The 19,235-nt window shown below is 42.3% G+C and overlaps 1 protein-coding gene across 1 annotated transcript in view; it reads right to left on the reverse strand.

Annotated features, from left to right (window-relative positions):
- enox1 (ecto-NOX disulfide-thiol exchanger 1) overlaps positions 1–19,235 on the reverse strand; it is a 153,894-nt gene that overhangs the window by 129,222 nt on the left and 5,437 nt on the right. The window contains exon 2 of the mRNA XM_049594345.1: positions 10,546–10,802. The gene's annotated coding sequence lies outside the window, so the exon portion shown is untranslated. The remainder of the gene's footprint in view (positions 1–10,545; positions 10,803–19,235) is intronic.

Below are 19,235 nucleotides of genomic sequence, written 5' to 3' on the forward strand. Positions count from 1 at the left end.
CCATCTGCGTATGATACTGCTACCCAGGGTGGCTCTTAGCGTCTGTGTCTGACACTGAAACCTCTGAATCGATTATTGAAATAGTTGTTGTTGATTAAATGACGGACTTGTCTAGTCGGGTGACAAAATATTAATTCACAATGTTTAATTCAATTTACAATGACAGACTGAAATCATCAAACATTTTCTCACATTTTTTGTTTGAGATTCTGGAAAACGGTTCGATTATTAACATTAATGATTCATTTTCTGTGATTGGACTAATGATTTCAGCACTGTAAAAGACACACATGGATGAAAGCACAAACACACAGATCGAGTTGCTGGTGTGGCGGCACATCAAAGCCTCCTCCCTGTCTGTCTGTCTGTCTGTCTGTCTGTCTCTCAGAGCAGCCGCAGGGAAGAACTGCTGTGACTGAAGTGCTTTCTAATTCACACAATGGCCAATACTCTGTGTGCGTGTGTGTGTGTGTGTGTGTGTGTGTGTGTGTGCGCGTGTGCAGTGATGTGGGGTCTTTTTCTGGCGACACATCAAGTGAATCCGGTTTGTGCTGAAGCTGCAGAGGAGAGGAGGGAGAAAGGATTTACTTCCTGACACACTTATAAAATACAGAGCTCAGACCAACCACTAATATCATCAATTCATCCGTTCACCGTTTCTCCTTCATATGATCAGTCGCTTGGTCTATAAATGTCACAAAATAGTAAATATATAAATATATATTTAATTTAATATCCTAGAAAACCTTCTAGGAATCTGGAACCAGAGAAATGTTTGTATGTTTTTCTTAAAAAATGACTTGAATGATTAATTGAGTGTCAAAATACTTTAATCTTTCAGTAATTGATCAATTAATCCACTGATTGTTTTTAGCTATATATATATAATATATATAATATATTATATTGAATCGTACTGATCATATTGTATCCTATCGCGTACCATATCGTATTGTATCGTATCATGCATTTTATTGTATTGTATCGGATCATGTATCATATTTTATCATATCATGTACCGTATCATGTATCGTACCCTATCATGTAACTAATTGTATCATGTATTGTATCGTATCGTATCCTATCATGTATTGTTACGTATCGTATCCTATCATGTATTGTATCGTATCGTATCCTCACATGTAACGTATTGTATCATGTACCATATCATGTAGGCCTGGGACGATCAGCGATCAAATCGTATATTGGAGATTGGAGGGTTGCCAGACGATTTGCTGGATATCAAGGCGATTTTGAAAAAAACCCAAAAACTTCGCTCTACTGTGCATTAAGAAATGTTTTTTGGGGAAATACATGACTGTCAGAGAAGCCCCGTTTACAAACAGACCTACAATCCATCTCCTCTCCTCTCCTGTCAGCCCTGCGCTGACAGTGACAGGGCGCATCTCTTTGATCCGAAGTGACACAGCCCGTTTGCTCATGCTTCGGGATCGTTCAAAAGAGTAATTGCAAATAAATATTGTTTTAATGTGTAACTATTGAAATGTACAATGTTGCGGCACTGCCGCCTTTGCAGGTTAAAAGTTAATGACAGCAACTTGAAGTGAGGAGGAGTAACACTTTTGCATGTGATGCAAAATATTAAAATAATGTGGTAGTGATCAACGTAAGACACGTGCCAAGGCCTGTTAATTGATTATTGATAAATAGTTTCAGCACTGACATGATCGATTTTTCAGAGATAAGTATGAACCACTCTGTTGTGACATAAGAATTGTGTCCTGATAGTTTTATAAGAAGAAACATAAAAGAAATAAAATTCAGTGATTGTTCCGATGTTCTGTTTTACAATTATATCATATAAATAAAGCGATATAGACGTGAACGTCACTGACAAAGCTGCGATATGTGACCACTAAGTAAACTTCCTTCAGCTCCCAACAATCTTTAGTCTTATTAAACTGTAAAACGAGCTGCTCAGTTCGAAACATTGATAACCACAGTGTGGTTCTTATCACCGTTTGTCTTATGTGGCTCCACATGTCTGCAGAGTGTTAGTCTTGTGTCAATGTGTCTCCTGTGAGTCTCTAAACTTTATGTAAGTGCAGCATTAAACCTCGTCTTTTAACTGAAAGGAGATATTTTCCTGTAATGATGAACCCTGACGGTCACACTGGTTTCATTCATACTGAAGCTGCAGCTTTACCAACATCTGTCTCTTTGCATCAGGTCAGACGTGCTCTGCAGCGCGCAGGAGAGAAAATGTGACAGAAAAACAGTCAAATGTAAAACAGCCGTGAAAAAAAAAACCACACACGCACATGTGCGTTCTGAGAGCAGACGCTGCAGGACTGTTCACAGTGAGCGGGCTGTAAACCTCACAGTGTCGTTTATGTGACCGAGAATGAAAAACAGCTGCAGAGAGAGAAACTGGCTCCAGAGCCAACAGTCAGTCTGCTGAATACTGGGGCTCCAGATCAATACACACACACACACACAGTCACTATCCTTGAGAGGCCTCTCCTCTCGATTGATTCTTAAACTTAACCATCAGAACACGCCTCACCTTAAAGGGACAGTTCACCTTAAACACAGAGCCACACAGAGGGTCCTAATTTAACTCTCATCAGTAGTTTCCGATCGACTCAATTGCCAGTTTCACGTCCAGTGCCCACGTTGTATAAATAGCAAATGCACTTGCACCCATCTTTCAGCGCACGAACGTATACTGTAGGTGTTAACATGAGGTGTGGTCAGGTGCATTGTTGGCATGTTGCCATTTTGACACAGTAGAAACTGATTGATCCATTGACCAACAAAAACTTGATCTACAGTCAGGATGGTGCTGTATTTTTCTGATATTTAAAGGTGAATTATTCAGACAGTAAGATGAGCCGACATGGACGGGTTCACAACAAAATTACACTGCTTGATATACACACAGGTGTTTGTGCTGATGGGTTATAGGTGGATGAACTAATCCATCATTAAAGAGTTTAAATCTGCATTTAGTGGCACATCATGATGTTTCCAGCTACGTTTGTGCCACCAAACCTGAGGTTTTTTTGCAACACCTCGCAATGCCACTGAGCCTGGATGTATTTCAGCGACACATCACAACATTTCCAGTGAAGTCTGTGCCACCAAACCTGGATGTTTTTTAGTGCGCAATGGCTGTGTTTGCATTAACATTTGTGCCACACAGCCTGGGTGTTTTTCAGCAGCACATCGCAACATTTCCAGCAGAATTTGTGCCACAAAACCTGGGTGATTTTAACAGACACAACGCGTCGATAATGCCACCAAACCCATGTGCTTTTTTCGCAACACATCGTGGTGTTTACAACGACATTTGTGCCACAAAACCTGGGTGCTTTTCAGTGAGCAACTGCTATGTTTACAGTGCCATTTGTGCCACAGAGCCTGGGTGTTTTTCAGTGACACATGACAACACTTCCAGGGTAGTTTGTGCCACCAAACCTGGGTGTTTTTAGCGAGCCATTATGGTGTTCAAAGCGGCGTTTGTGCCATCAAATCGGGGTGTTTTTTGCAACACATTGCAGCCTTTTCAGTGGCATTTGTGTCACTTAACCTGGGTGGTTTTAAAGCAACACACTGTGGCGTTTACAGTCACGTTTGTGCCACCAAACCTGGCTTGATTTTAGCAAGCCGTAGCTGTGTTTCCAGCAGTTTTTGGGTTGTGAAACTGTATGTTTTTATAACATATCCACTACATAATAATGTAAAAACACATACCAACAAATGCCAACATTTATTTTTGCAGTGGGGTGGTAAATCAATGCAGACATGCACACGTCTCCACTGGTAGAGTATTTAGTCCTCCTGTTCATCTCTGGCTGCAAAGAGAAGCTTTCATCAAGTGACTTTAGTGATGGACGACAAAATCCACAGTGCTATTTCAGTATCTTTAATGTGTTAAGTGTGAAACGTCTTTGTGCTTCTACAGACAGTAACTGTGCTGCAGCAGTGCAACATTAACTCAGATCTGACTCTGTGTCCAGCATGAACAGGACGTCCTTAAACCCCAAAAGAGAGCTTTAATTGCAGAGAGCTCCGTTTTGGTCCTGAGAATGTGAGGATGATGTCAGGTTTGGGTCCCCACGATGTGATAAAAACCGGTGGCATATACACACAGAGAAAAGCGTGTGGAGCCATCCCTGGTGGATAATTCCTCCTGTGGTGGAACACAGCCTAATGCTCCCACTGTATCTCAAAATACCACCGCAATTAGCGGCGGTCGTCCCCATTGAGCGCTGCAGCGTGGGGTCAATTAACGTCTGCGAGGTGGCTCTGCAGCGTCTGCACCAAGACATGAAGAGGATGGATAATCGCATTACAGCTGCTAACAGGCTGCTTTTTGCCACACGGTGTAATGAGCTGCAGGAAACATAATGCCAACAGCAGATTTTGTAAAGTGTAAAGGATCCAGCGTGTCTGCGCTGAATGGTGCAGCCTGTTGTTTTTGTTCCCTCTCTTCTCCTGTGAGCACTCATCAGCCACGTTCTCCCATCAGCCCACAGGCCTGCGAGACATGTGGAAGGTCGCGTAGACGCTGTCATCCCTCAGCTGCGGCTCAGAGAGGCCGTCAGACTGGACCAGTCTCACACAGACTCAGCAGTCAGTGGTGTCAGGTTGTGCTGCAGTGACTCCACTGCTGATATGCAGCAGTCAAACCATCATGTCAGGTCATGATGGAACAGCTGATGTTTGGCTCCAGACAACACAGACACTGTTTGTTGATTATGATGATGATGATGAGGAGGAGAGGTGTGTGTTTCCAGCCTGATACAGTCAGTCTGATCTACTACTCTCGTGTTTCCATCAGGATGTTATTATAGTAAATATATTAATATGTGCAGGAACTCAGAGTGAAGTGGTTTCTCTTACAGTTCAACTGTTAAACAGTCTGAAGCTCAGCAGTGATCAGATTACAGGAAGTGTTTGTCTCCCTGATGTTGCTCGTCTCTGTTGTGCTGATGATGTCACCCAGGTGACCTGTTACTAAGAGCGTCGTGTTTATGAGTCTGAGCTGCTCGACACACAGCAGCTCTGGACTTGACTCTGACTGTGTTGTTTAATGAACGGCTGCATATCTGTCATAATTCATATTGTCTCAAACAGTGTGTGTTTATGTCTGCAGCTGCTCCAGATTCAAATGTTTATTTGTCACATAAACAGACACACTGTGTGGTGGTGCTGCAAGAACATTAGAAATATAAAGAATATAATGTCAAATTCAAATGTGGAAATGTGTAGATGTACACAACTTCAAGGCAAGACATATAATATACACATGTATACTGCTACTTCTACCACTGCTGCTGTTGTAATAACAGTTTTAGTAGCAGTAGGTTTAGCAAACTAATCATGAGCAGGTTTAAAGTATCGAGCTGCTGGTGATGCATGCTTCTCTCCCACAATGCATTGCACAAAAGAAACAGAGGAGCTGCTCACAGCTGCAACAGATTCAAATTAACTTTGAACAGTGGATGAAATTAGGAACTTTTGTCTTAACGATGAGTTTCCGACTTGTAAACATGTGAACGTTCCAAGCTGTAATCACGACTTAGATTTGTCTGAATGCTCCGACTGATCCGACCCGACACTCACTAATAAATCAGAGCCTCAAAACCAAATAAACATGGACGCCTCACATCAGCCAAAAACATCCTGATGTCTGTTTATGGCTGCACAATCTAAATATTATCCCAACATGGCCGAGTGCACTTGTTTGGTGACGGTAAAATCTGTCACAACATACTGTGTCATTATCAGTGAAGCATCGTGGTCAGTGGCATACTGTAAGGTGGTTACGACAAAGTGCACGCCAGTCATTAGTTTTGCCAGGAGAATCTAATGTAGGGAGCTTTGATACTTTTTCCTTCTGTTGGTTTCTCTCTTGTCCTTCTTACTGACACTCCTCTGTCTGAGAGTCACGGCTGCTGGCTGGACTTCAGATGTGCTCAGCTTGTCGGTCTGGACAGATTTTGCACCTAAACTAGCTCCAGCATCGTATCGTCTGGTCACATGATCAAATAGAGACTTGACATTAGGCAGCATCAACACACGTTACCCAACAATCATCATTACATATCTGTACATGACAAAGATATCAATGAAAATAAGAAATTATTCATTTAGTGTAAAACTTTGATTAGCTTGCACACACGTGAGTGCAGTGCACACAGAGAGGCAGTCAGAGCTACAGGCTACAGTGAGGCTAAAAACAGAGTTCAAATGACGTTTTTCCAAACAACTTTTTATGTCGGGGCTTCAGGACACTTGGATCACTATGGACAAGCAGTATGGAGATATTTTGTGGTTTCAATTATGTGTTTTTGGACGTTTGAATCTGGGGCGCCGTCAGCCTCCATTAGGTGGAGTTGTGTTGCTACCTCCTCTCCCCTTGGATCTCTGCAAGTGATGTGAGGACTCTAAAACTTCACCTGAGCCTCCCTCGGCATATGGGTGAGTAGATAATGGCTGAATTTTCATTTTTGGGTGCACTATCCCTTTAAATCACTGAAATCAACAGGCCTGTATTTGGGACAGGACTTTAACTCCTTTCACACAAAACTGTTGCTCAGCAAAGATCAGGAAATACAATCAAATTGTTTATTTAAACCAGTATTAAAAATACTTGTATAAAAATTAGGTTTCAGATAATATTTCAGTTACGAGTCATTCATTTGATCCAACTCTGACAGAGAGAGTTACGGCACCCAGCACACCGTCACAACACCACTTTATCCTGTTAAAACAACTTGGATTGATCTTTTATGAAGAACTCTTTTGATGTGACGACCCTCACGGACTGAAGCAATATGAATAACTTAAAGGGTGAAAGAGGAATGGACAAATGATTAAGGTAGCCAACAGCCTGGTTTTATACATCTGAAGAACTTGTGCTGCTTGGTAACCAGACCAGGCCTCTAACTGAGAGAGGCGTGTATTTGTCTACATGTGTAGCCACACCGGGCTGGTAAAAGGGACTGGGCGTTTAATTGAGTTTTTACAGTGAATGATTTTTTTTTTTTCTATTGAAACTACGGTTTATTCAGAGTTTTTGTAGTTTATGTAAAATAAGCATTTCATTTTGTTATAGATTGCTGTAGGGAACAGGAGGTAAATCACATACACTCCTTCTTTACATGCCCAGTATTGACAACATATTGGGAATAAGTCCAAAAAACTCTTAAGTATATATTTGATTTAAAAGAATTTTTGAAAATTGAAAACTGGTTAGGTCTCCATTTAGGAGGAAAGATAAAATCAAAAGATATTTATTTTTTCAACATATTGAGAGTATCGGCCATGAAACAGGTGACAAAAACACGCAAACTTGTTTAATTAAAAGCATAGGTATTAGCAACAGAACAAATTTTGGATATGGAAAGATTAACTTTTACAAACAGGGATCACATATACAAATGGAACAAGTTATTTTGTAAAGACAACAGAAATTTTTAACCAAATTAAAGACATGAAATGAGCAGTGCCCCCCCACCCATTTCATTTGTTCTTAGTTTTTGTTTGTTGTTTGTTTGGTTTCTGTGTGTGTGTGTGTGTGTGTGTGTGTGTGTGTGTGTTATTTAACCTTTCTTTGAATATAAATAATGTACGGAGGTATATGACTGAAAAAAGTGTATAAAAATGCAATGAAATTAGAAATATTGTTTATGAAGAAGATGAAAGAAACATTGCAATAAAGTATTAAAAGAAAAAAAAGAAAAATCATGAGGAAGTGTATTTGCATTTCGAGGGCATGCAGCTTAAAGCAAATGGCACCATTTTTAATTTCATGTGAGGTTTTGTTTAATGTTTTTTAGTCTCGCCACCAGACAATCAGAGATCTCCGCCTTCTGATAGTCTGGGGACACTCCTTTCAAAAGTGCTTTTAACACACCGGTGAAAACGACCGGCAACAAAGCAACGCCTCTTGCATTTTTGAAAAGGACTCGCCTTCTCAGAAATGTGTGCTCCCCCTTTTCTCGTCCGCAAGGAAACAAACACACAGAGAGCTTGAAAATGGATGCCGAGAGATTTAACTCCATTTTATCAAACATGTGCTCATCCGTGAAGAAAATATTTTTTCCAGCGGATGTCTTAGTTACAACATTATTGAGCTAACTGGAGTAGTGTCATGTCGTATCGGACAACAGGAGGCTTTTAACAGATGACGTCCTGATGTTAGCTTTGCTGCTGCTGTTAGCTGTCCCTGTCAGCTGCAGCCACTGATGCTTTCTAGACATCGTGACTTCCCAAAACTGAACAAATACCACACATAGCAACACAAAACTGCTTTGCTAGCTCAGTCATGTTGTAACTAAGATATCCGCTGGAAAAAATATTTTTTTTCACGGACCGTTGAATGAGTTATTACCTATTACAGACACCGCTAACGGCTAACAGGGCTAACAGCTAACGGTTAGCCCAGCTAAACGTGCACACAGAAATAGTAATGTTTGTTCAATCATTGTGTTTATAGACTTTACAAACATCAGATTAGTCTAAACGGTGATACAGTGATGTGAAAAACATGATATATAGGCTATATATATAGCTAAAAGCTCTGCTGGTTTTCTACCCAGAAGTATTTCTAAACAACAAGGCGATTCCCTCTATAGTCCGGCCGGACGGATGAGTCATGGCCTTGTAAAAGATTATGTTTGTTTCTTTTAGTTGGCGACAATGTGTCGCCGCAAACGCGACAAACATCCACTAACTTTGACAGCGTTTTCTGCGAGCACGGCTGAGCCATTTTGTACCGCTACACGTGTTTCTGTTGGGACTAAGTTTACAAGCACAAGAGTTCAGTGAGCCACCGAAGGACCGCCCTGTAGATTTACTATTGACTCTGCAACGTAGGGAGTTTTTTTAAACTCTGAAATTGTATCCGCCCATCTAAACACAAAATCAGGGAGAAAGTCATCAGTCTTTAGTTCAGCAAAGCGTCTAAAGACTGACTTGTGAGTCTAGGTGTTTTTAAACACAGGTGCGCTGCCGGCACTGTCTACAGTTACACCCCTGATCGTGGCGCACAGTTAACTGGAGCTACAGTTCCAGCTCGACTAGGCCATTTAACTGGACTACTGTCCTCCCAGTATACAAGAACGGGAAGGACATCTGACTCCTCTACGATAGGTGGAGATATGCCCCCTTCAGCATATTGGACCTTTTTATTACGTCACAAACCAAACAATGCTCAAACAAGTTAGCTACGATTAGCTAGCTGCTAACTGGTACCATGGTGGACAACTTTACAGCTCTGTGTATTTCATCCGTGCAAAAAGTCACAGCTCTGGATGTAGATTTCTCCATGTTGTTACCAGCTTCTTCTTCTGGGTCAAAGTCAGGGTGGAAAGTGTGGAGCATGCTCAGAACGCCTCGGCCAGTTTGTGTCTTATCGACTGTATACATGCAGGAGGGATTCAGGTCCCAGTCGTGTTAGTCTGACACAATAAATCCATTTTCTCTGATGTCATGTAAACGTACTGAGTGATGCTGCGGCCTAAGATCATATTCCAGACGTGAGAGGAACGTCATGTTTGATACAGATGGCAGCAAAAATCACGTCAGCATCGTTTTTATATTCATGTCAGTCAAAGTAAAATGCAAAAATGATCATTCCAACTAAAACTGAGACGTGTATCTCAACTGCCTGCACATCATGCAGCCCTGGTTTTATTCAGCTGTTTTTAGAGTTGTTATTAACACAGTGTTGAAGTGTTGAGCTGCTGTGTCAGAATAAATACAGCTGCACTGAATTAAACTGAAGTATTTTGATTTATTTCAGTGTCTAAACTTCAAAAACACACACATACATTTACTGCAGCACAGACTGTGTTCGTGTGTCAGCAGGTTTATTAGATGTAACACTGTAGTGATGTAGAGAGGAGCTGTGATGTTGCAGCAGGTGAATGAGGAGCAGAGCAGCTCTGTGATGCTGAGGGGTCGTCAAGGTGACTTCACACCAAGGACATCCTCTCCTTCATCACAGCTGATCTCCATCCAAACAAACATCATCATCATCATCATCATCATCAGGTAGAGCAGCAACATGCAGTCTCTCAGGTGTGAAGTGTTTGTTCTCATCACACTTTTTCTACAAACAGAAATGTGTGTGTGTGTTTTCACACTTTCACTCCTCATCCTCTCCTCTTCCTCCTCCTCTTCCTCCCTGTCCCTACAGACACCTCGGTGTGAATCTGACCCCGGATCAGTGTGTGACACTTTGAGAGGAGAAACTGTTGAACAAAAGGAGGATCCACGCAGAGTCTTTGTTACCGAACAAACCGTCCGTTCACCAGAGCGCAGACACGCTGACATCACCGAGGCTCGTGCACACAACAAAGATCATTCACACCGATTTAATGTCCCGGTTTGTTCCGAGCAGCTCGGTGTGTGTGTGTGTGTGTGTGTGTGATGGACTGAGGTTTACACCGAGCAGCGGGCTGACAGCAGCGTGCCATCACCGGGAGAAACACACACACACACACACACACACACACACACACACACACACACACACACACCGGAGACAGAGAGCAGAGTTCTTCTTACCGGTTCAGGATCCGTTCGGAGCTCCGGTGTGTGTGAGGGGAATAAATCCCGGTGCAGGTGGAGCTGGAGACGGTCCGTGTGTCTGTCTGACTCCTCTCACGCGCTCTGGTGCATCTGAGCGAGCAGACACCGAGCTGCTGCCGCCGCTGCCTCCGGTAGGACGGAACCAACCCGGGGGCGCGTCTCCGAGAGGCGAGCGCCGTGCACGACGGTCCGGGTCTGGTGTCTGTCAGCCGGTACCGACCCGCCGGTGGAGCCTGAGACAGCCGGGACACAGAGGGGTAACACCGGGTTAATAATCATAATTAAAAAACAAAAACAATGATTTATTGGCAGATTTATTACAAACACAAAAGATTAACAAACACGGTCACATACAGACCCACAATCTGGTTATTACTGATTATTAAAAATCAATATGTTGTGTATTGATCAGGACATTTTATATTTTATAACAACAGTGACAGACATGAGATCAGCTGTGACAGAGGCGCAGGACAGGAGGGCTGTGGTGGCTGCAGCCCCCCCTGCTGGACACTGTCTGACAGTGGAAATATTATTTTACACCGACTTTATTAATAAAACTACCTGAGCTTTTATTTGTCTTATTTTATTCTATATATTTTTTAAAATACTTTTATTTTCTTATCTTTCACTCGTAAATCACGTGTGTGTGGAAAAAGTGCTGTAAAAACACTTGTCGTTAAATAATTAAATGAAATAAATAAAATTTTACCAGAAAAACCTCCTGAGATTAAACATCTCTTTTTCAACAGCGTCCGTGCCGAGACAGGCAGCAACATAAAGTTACAGACCAACAAGGCAGAACAAAAATACAGAATAAAAATGTACAGCTCTAAAATGAGCGACATAAAACACAAAGTAAGAACACTACAAAGCAAAGACAAAAATCTTGTTAATATATTCTAGAAGTCAACCAGAAAAACACACAGAAAAAACCCGAACCTACACATGATGACAAAGACCAGCTACGGTACACTGTGACACTGGCGTATAGAAGACTGTGTACAAAGATCCCGCAGCAGAGCTTTAAAATGGCTGCAAAGAACCACTGAGTGCAACTTTACAGTAAGTCCTTCTGAAGATTCCACATATAAGGAGCTGCAGACAAAAATGCTCACTTGCCAACGCACCTTGGGTACACACAATAAAAACATGTCCTGAGAATGGAGAGCATCAATTGTCAGTTTTTTGTGTGCTGGAAGTAAAGAACAGTAATAAATGTATTCATTTAAACCGTTTCTGTTAATATAGTAAATTTAAAGGATAAAAATAAATCTGGTTTTCTAATGAAAAATCCAGACGTAACTGTGGGAGCTGCTGAACATGACCGGCACATATAATAACATTAAATATCATATTTATTCACTTTAAGGAGTCCATCATTAAGATATATATGTAATACTGATATCTATTTTTTTGTAAGGCAAAGATAATTGGTGATTTATGACTCTGATTCACACGACAGCTTCAAATGAAATCTTAAAAACTTTCTTTTTAGACTGTGTTTTGTAGCTTTTATTTAATTATTAAACCTAGTACGTATTTTTTATGTGTGTATGTGTCTGTGTAAGAATATGTATTTGATTCTTATTTATTCTCTTATACTGTCTTTATGTGTATTTTCACATTTAATTACGTAAAGCACTTTGAGTTGCACTTGTTGTATGAACTGTTCCATACAAATAAAGTTATGAGGAAGCTGTTTCATTTCACTGGATGACTTATGGAGAAGGGGTGGGGTTAAATACGTTTATACTTCCTCCTTTTTGAATGTGTAAATCAAACTTCATCCATTCATTTTCTGTAACCATTTATCCTGTTAGGGGTCACGGGGGGGCTGGAGCCTATCCCAGCTGACACTGGGTGAGAGGCAGGGTTCACCCTGGACAGGTCACCAGACTATCACAGGGCTGACACATAGAGACAGACAACCATTCACACTCACATTCACACCTACGGACAATTTAGAGTCACCAGTTAACCTGCATGTCTTTGGACTGTGGGAGGAAACTGGAGCACCTGGAGGAAACCCACACTGACACAGGGAGAACATGCAAACTCTGCATAGAAGGGCTCTGAGGTGACAATGCTAACCACTGCACAACCGTGTGGCTAAATTATGCTTTTCATTATTTGTCATTGTATATAAATATTTCTTTCTGTCTGCTTTTTTGTATGTTCATGTCTTTTGGGGTTTTTTTTTTTTTACATGTTTGAAATAAATATCACCTAAAAAATAGCCTGTTTGGAAAAAGGCATCTGTCCAGTAGAGTCGCAGTGGTGAGAGATTTTCACCGCACAATTACCATCTCAGAAAATAATGTGGTTTCATTGCGTTACAGAATTATTCATATGAGTAAGAAGCTCACTTAAAGGAGTGAAAATAGAAGGTTTTTTGATTGAACAAACATTTTTGTTTACATTAATTGAAACTTGAAACCATTTTTCAAAAATTAAAGCACATGTAACAAGTCTCTTTTTTAAAGCCCCTACAAGGAACTTTCATTTTGAGTTGATTTTGGCGACCCTGTGGACAAAAGCGGTAGTGTTTTGCCGGAATGAAGCCTACATTTCCCATGAGCTCCAGCGGGTATTGTCGTAAAGACGCTTACCTGGCTCGCACATGTGTTTGTTTTGGGGATGAATGAAACAACAAGACGGGAAAACTTTGCCCCCGCTCCTATCGGGGATCCCAGCTCACCTCTGCCGCGCCCCAGCTCCACCTCTCCGGCGTAAGCGCCACCGCCGCCGGGGTAAACGCAGCGGTCGGCTGGTAAGGCTGAAGGCCTGTTTGGCGAGCACTTCCACGGCTTCTTGGACTGAGTATGGAGCGGTGCCTCGCCTCTTTATTTCTCGGCACTCGTTGACGCCTGGCTGGTACCTGTCGTCGGCCCAGATGAGGTGTTCCAGCCCTGCGGCCCCTGCTCCCCTCGTCCCCGCTGGTGCGAGGTGAATCTGCACAACCTGCGGCCTCTGTGTGTGGCTCCCCGAACAGCTAACGCCGTGGACCCGCCGGCTCCTGCCAGGATTGGGCTGGTAAATGCTAGATTGCTAGCAAACAAAATGTTTATCCTGAAGGATTTCCTGACTTCCCGAGGATTGGATTTTCTCTGTGTGACTGAGACGTGGCTGACTGTTGGTGAGTCCAGTGCTTTCACACAACTTTCACCCGATGATTGCTGCTATTTTAACTCCCCGCAGACGTCGGGTCGAGGAGGAGGAATAGTGACTATTTATAAGAGTCACTATAAATGTAAGCAGCTAGGTAAGATGACGTGTGCCGTCTGAGTGCCGTAAATCGTTTTGTCCTGGAAGCGACCTGGGGCGGACCCGGAGACAGTTTCCTAAAGGTATGGATATACACTATATAGAAATAGCTTATCTTCACACCGATGGTCTCATTTGCTGTTGTAGGTCACGCACAGACATCAGCAGAAACCAGAGACTTTTGCATATCCAGTTAAACGTTTCTTGTAGCGGCTTTAATATAACCAAATAAAGGAGAGATTCCCCATCCAGTTACATTTTTATTCAGTATCGAAGGTCAGCAACAGTTCACAGTATGATCACCATCAGTATCACCGTCTCCTGAAAATACAAAGTTCACTTGTTGATATGAGGGTTGGGTGTCCTGGGTTGCCAGGTTGTGAAACGTCCCTGTCGTTGATGTTCATACTTTGTGTTTAGCAGTTATAGATGCAGGTATTGCATTAATAAGAGGAGATTTATAAAGTGGTACCAATATATCTACTCTATAATCTGTTATTTTATCCAACAACATAAAAACAAAAAACTGTAAAGACAATCATTTGCAGGTTTATGATGGCAGTATGGGAAAATCATGCAAGTCATTTTCGTAATTTTTACGATTTACACTTTTGTTCAGACTCAATAAACCACATATAAACATGCTAATCAGAGAGCTGTTTTGTTTCCTTTGCACAGAGCCAGGCTCACCACATCTGCTTCCAGTCTTTATGCTAAGCTAAGCTAGGCTAACTCACTGTGGCTTTATGTTTATTGTCCAGCTAGTCCTGACATATTAAATTCAGCTTTATCTCCAAAATGTAGAGCGTAAAGATGTACATGCACATGTGTGATACACTGTGTAATATGAACACTGTAAGTTGTTGAACTGTTTGTTAATTAACCTCAGTGTGAGGTTGTTACCCAGCAGCAGCAGCAGCAGCAGCAGCAGTGAGGATTCCTCTCTGATGTTAAAAACCACCAATGTAGCTGAAATAAGCAGAAGAGTGAATCCCAGCGGAGAAGAATAAATATAGGCTGATAATAAATTCCACAGCAGCAGCAGCGAACACTAAGTGTAACCTTGGCAAGAGAGCTTCAGTCTCAGAGGGATGAAAACCTCCTTCTGCTGCTGCAGCTGAGAGGCCGCCGAGGCTGCAGTGGCTCAGGTCATACATGAAACATGTCACATGACCTGCTTTCAGACGGGGCCTGAAGCATGAAGCCACACACTGACTGTATGTCCCAATACATCGTGTGTCAAATACAGTACGCCATCTGGTCTGATTTTGCTGTATGTAAGCCAGGGTGCTTTTCTAGATATTCTGACCCACAATCCTTTGCACAGCGGGACGCATCACATCGACTGAGCTGCAAACAGATGACAGGTGATTGACAGCTGATTAGAAGCTGACTGGAAGCCCTCAGAAGTCGCAATGATGGATGACAGCGCATTTAAAACCGATGACCAGTCGAACAGTAACACTGTTTTTGGTTCAAAGTTTCGTCCTCATGTTTCTGTTCGTCCAGCACATTAAAGACAATCTGCAAAAGATGTACAGCTGATGTGTCGGACTGTCACTGATACGACCTTCAAGAACACATCTGCACTGAATGATGAGAAACATGGTGATCTCCATAGACGAGGACCTGCTCTCTATGTGGACATAAATGGCTTATTCGTGATAACACAACAATTCTAAGGCTGCTTTCACACCTGCCCTGTTTGGTTCGGTTCAATCAAACTCAAGTTCGTTTGCCCCCTCAGTGCGGTTCGTTTGGGCAGGTGTGAACACAGCAATCACACTCAGGTGTGCACCAAAACAACTGAACTGAGACCTCTTGACCTTCTTGAAGAGGTGGTCTCAGTCCGGTTCCAAATGAACTCTGGTGCGGTTGGTTTGTGGTGAGAAGGTGTTCCGACCTGGATGTGAAGCAACTGCAGTCACATGACACATTGTTTGGGTTAAACATGAGCATGTTACAGTCCTGGAGGATTATTAATGTGCACCTCCTCCTGTACTGCCTTAATATGCACATTCAGCACATCCAATGCATCAAAACATTGTTTTCTAGTTGGAGCCGCGTTTGCCTCGTTTTCAAACTGTATGCTTTGACTAAAATGAACAATGACAGCAATATAGTCCACGATGAGCAGCGCTAAAATCAACCTGCGTAGTTGTCCCTCCATTGTGACATTAGAAAGTGTCACATTTATCTTGCAAGTGTACTCTTCTTCAACGTTTGCTTTACTTCCTGGATTTTTCCCACATGGAAATTCTGACCAATCAAGAGCAGCTTTCTCACACAAGGCATTTGATCTGGTCCTCTTGTAAATGCTGCCGTGAGAACACCAACCAACTCTAGGCAATTATACAACTTTGGAACAACATGAGTCCCTGATTCAGACCAGAGGAGACCACTCTAGGGCTGAAAGCAGCCTGAGTGTGAAGGAGAACAGCACTTTGTCTGCAGGATTACTTCAGGTCACTTTCATCGAAGCCATTAAACAAATTAACATAACGTGCAGTGACAGTGGACGATGATTGGCAACACAGATTCAGACAGATTAAAGAACAGGAAGAAGCTGCTCTGGACGCCCTCCTGACTGTTGGTGGACGTCTGTAAAATGTGTCCTGAACACGACTCTGCTCACAGCTGAGGTTACATCTCAGGTTCAGCATGAAGAGGAGGAACAGCTACAGCCACTTCACACTCTTAATTGTTAGAATTGTATTGATGTGAGTCACTGAAGCGTCAATAACTCAGCAGCCTGATACATGTTAGACTGAATCTGTTTGTTATAAAGTTTTTATGTGCAGAATATTTAGAGCTAAAACTTTTCAGGAGGATGAACGTCTTTAAAACAGATGATGGACAGGATGAAGATGAAGATGAACTCTAAAGTAGATATTTGGCGCCTCCTGCTGGTGAGCAACAGTACCTGTGGAGTTTCTGTTTTAAAAGTTTTTAATGGTAAAGGTTAAAGTGTCAGAGGAAGTGTTGGTTAACACGTCATATGATACAGAATCTGTAGGTGGAGGTGCTGCAATCATTTTGTGGTCACAGCAGGAAGTTTGGTAAGAACTGCGGATACAGAAGAAGTTGTTCTCATACTGCTCTACATACTGCACACACACACACACACACACACACACACATTACAAACCTTCGTCTGTTCTACAAAGTGACAAAGAGCAGGAGGAACATGATGCAGAATAAGAAACTGAATCAAATACAAATCTTCGACCTGAACAGGAAATATTTAAACACTGACAGCAGACATGTAGAGAGAAACAGACTTTACTCTGAAAATCTGAAAGAGAAATGAGACATGACACATTTTGTAATGAACTTAATGTACAGAGAGAGAATCGACTCAATCTTCAGATTTATTTAAAGCCCACATTTGAAGCAAGCAGGAATGCTGTTTTATTATTATATCACGTTTCCAGACCTTCACACAGAGAGGCTTCATCATGGCAAAAATCATAATCAGGATTATTTTGGTCAACACAGATTATTAAACACACTTATTCACTGGCTTTGGAAACATTGTGCATCTATTGAACTTTTATTTAAGAAAAAAAAACATTTTTCCTCTTAACAGTGGATGTTCTTGGAGTCTCAGTCTGATTCATCTGTTCAGTCTGGAGGTGAACTGAACCTGCCTCAGCCTGGCTGAGAGTGAGTCTGGTCTTTAGGGAGCAGCGGTAGCTGTAAATAAAAGGGGTGCGCTTGATTTACAACACAAGACAAAACACAGTCCACTAACCAGAAGAAAATGTTGGTGTTCGTTTCTGCAAACCATGGATACGTTACATGTGTATGTCTCATATGTATGGAGGTGGAGAGGACGGTGGATTGTGAGACACCTAGGAGAGGCCTACCAGACACAGGCTCAGGGGTCGACATTATCAGGGCCTTCGCCTGCAAAATGTCACTGACATTAACACGAATCGACCAGGAAGAGATACAAAACAACTAGGGATACACGATAATATCGGCATGTCATTGGTATTGGCCGATAGTGGCCTTAAAATGAACCAATCAGAATTGACCAACATGTTTTTTATTATTTTGCACAATGAATAAATATAACATATGACAAAAAGTATTGTATTTCATGTCTCCATCTGCTGGTGGGCCGTCATGATAAGAGTATGTATGTATAATATGATGTTAATTTCACTACAGAAGAGACTTAAGAAGATTAGGTGGACGTATCGGTATCTGTCAAATGAGTCGATACAATATCCCTAAAAACAACTACAAAGAGACGCTAAATGACTTAAGAAGACACAAAATTACCTAAAAGAGACCAAAATGATCACAGTAGCCCTTTTTAAACAGGAGTTGTGCAAATTTGCAGGAAAGCCCAATCAGTCTTTTTTCAGCATTGGCAGTATAAAAACAAAATCGGGGAGTGCAGCAAAATGCCGCCTACCTACTTTTGTTTATACAGAATGCGCCTTTTTCGGGGCAATGGGGGGCGTGAGCAAGTAACAAAACGTGTAGCTCAGCGTGTGACGTAAACAGTGACGTGGGAGGGAAGCCGCGGCTGGTCAGTCCTTCGGTGATTCCCTCATAAGTCGGCCCGTTCTTCACCGTTCCTGTCATCTGACAGTTAATGGCCTCTTCGTTTGCGAGGACAAGGAGGGCGCACAATTCCTTGTCTCCCCAGTTGCTCATCTTTACAGTGTCTGTCAGGTTTGTGTTTCCCTCTTGCTACTAGCTGTTTGCTAATTCCTGCTATCAGCTGTTTCCTGTTTATCCACCGCCAGTGGCTCGCACGTGCGGCGTCATCAACAGCTCCCCCACAAGTCATCAACAGCTCCTCCCGTTGCGGAAGGCTGCCTCGTTCTTTTTAAACTAAAAGGGTTCCTCCAATATGTCTACCCTATGAGGTGGAAAATTGGGCACCGCGGATCAACTCGCCAATCCGGCTCTGTGCGTCTAAACGCTCGCAGCTAGGCACCAAAACGGCTCAACATTCGCGGAAAATCTGGCGGTGTGAAAGGAGCTATAGAGACTCAAAACCAGAAAAAGATGTATAATGACTCCAAAGAGATGCAAATCTATCACAGACTCTGTGTGTCTTGCTTCTGTGTTGTAGAGGTGATGGGGCCTTTTGCGAATCTGCGCCCAATTGTTTCATAATCCGCACATGGTGACGGGCTGGCCAAGCTGCAGAGCGCTGGGTGTTTTTTTAGCAACCTGTGATAATGCCATGAAAAAAAAAAAGCCAAGGGCATTGTGCCCAAAAAAACAGAGGGGTTGGGTAACGTACACTGCCAACATGTATTCTGGTGATCTGGGGTCTCATTTATAAACACTGAGTACACACAAAACAGGGCCTGAAAGCGGCGTACGCCACTTCCAACGCAAAATTTGTGATCTATAAAAACTGACTTGACGGG

This window comes from Epinephelus fuscoguttatus, linkage group LG13 (assembly GCF_011397635.1).
Source record: "Epinephelus fuscoguttatus linkage group LG13, E.fuscoguttatus.final_Chr_v1".
Taxonomy (NCBI): domain Eukaryota; kingdom Metazoa; phylum Chordata; class Actinopteri; order Perciformes; family Serranidae; genus Epinephelus; species Epinephelus fuscoguttatus.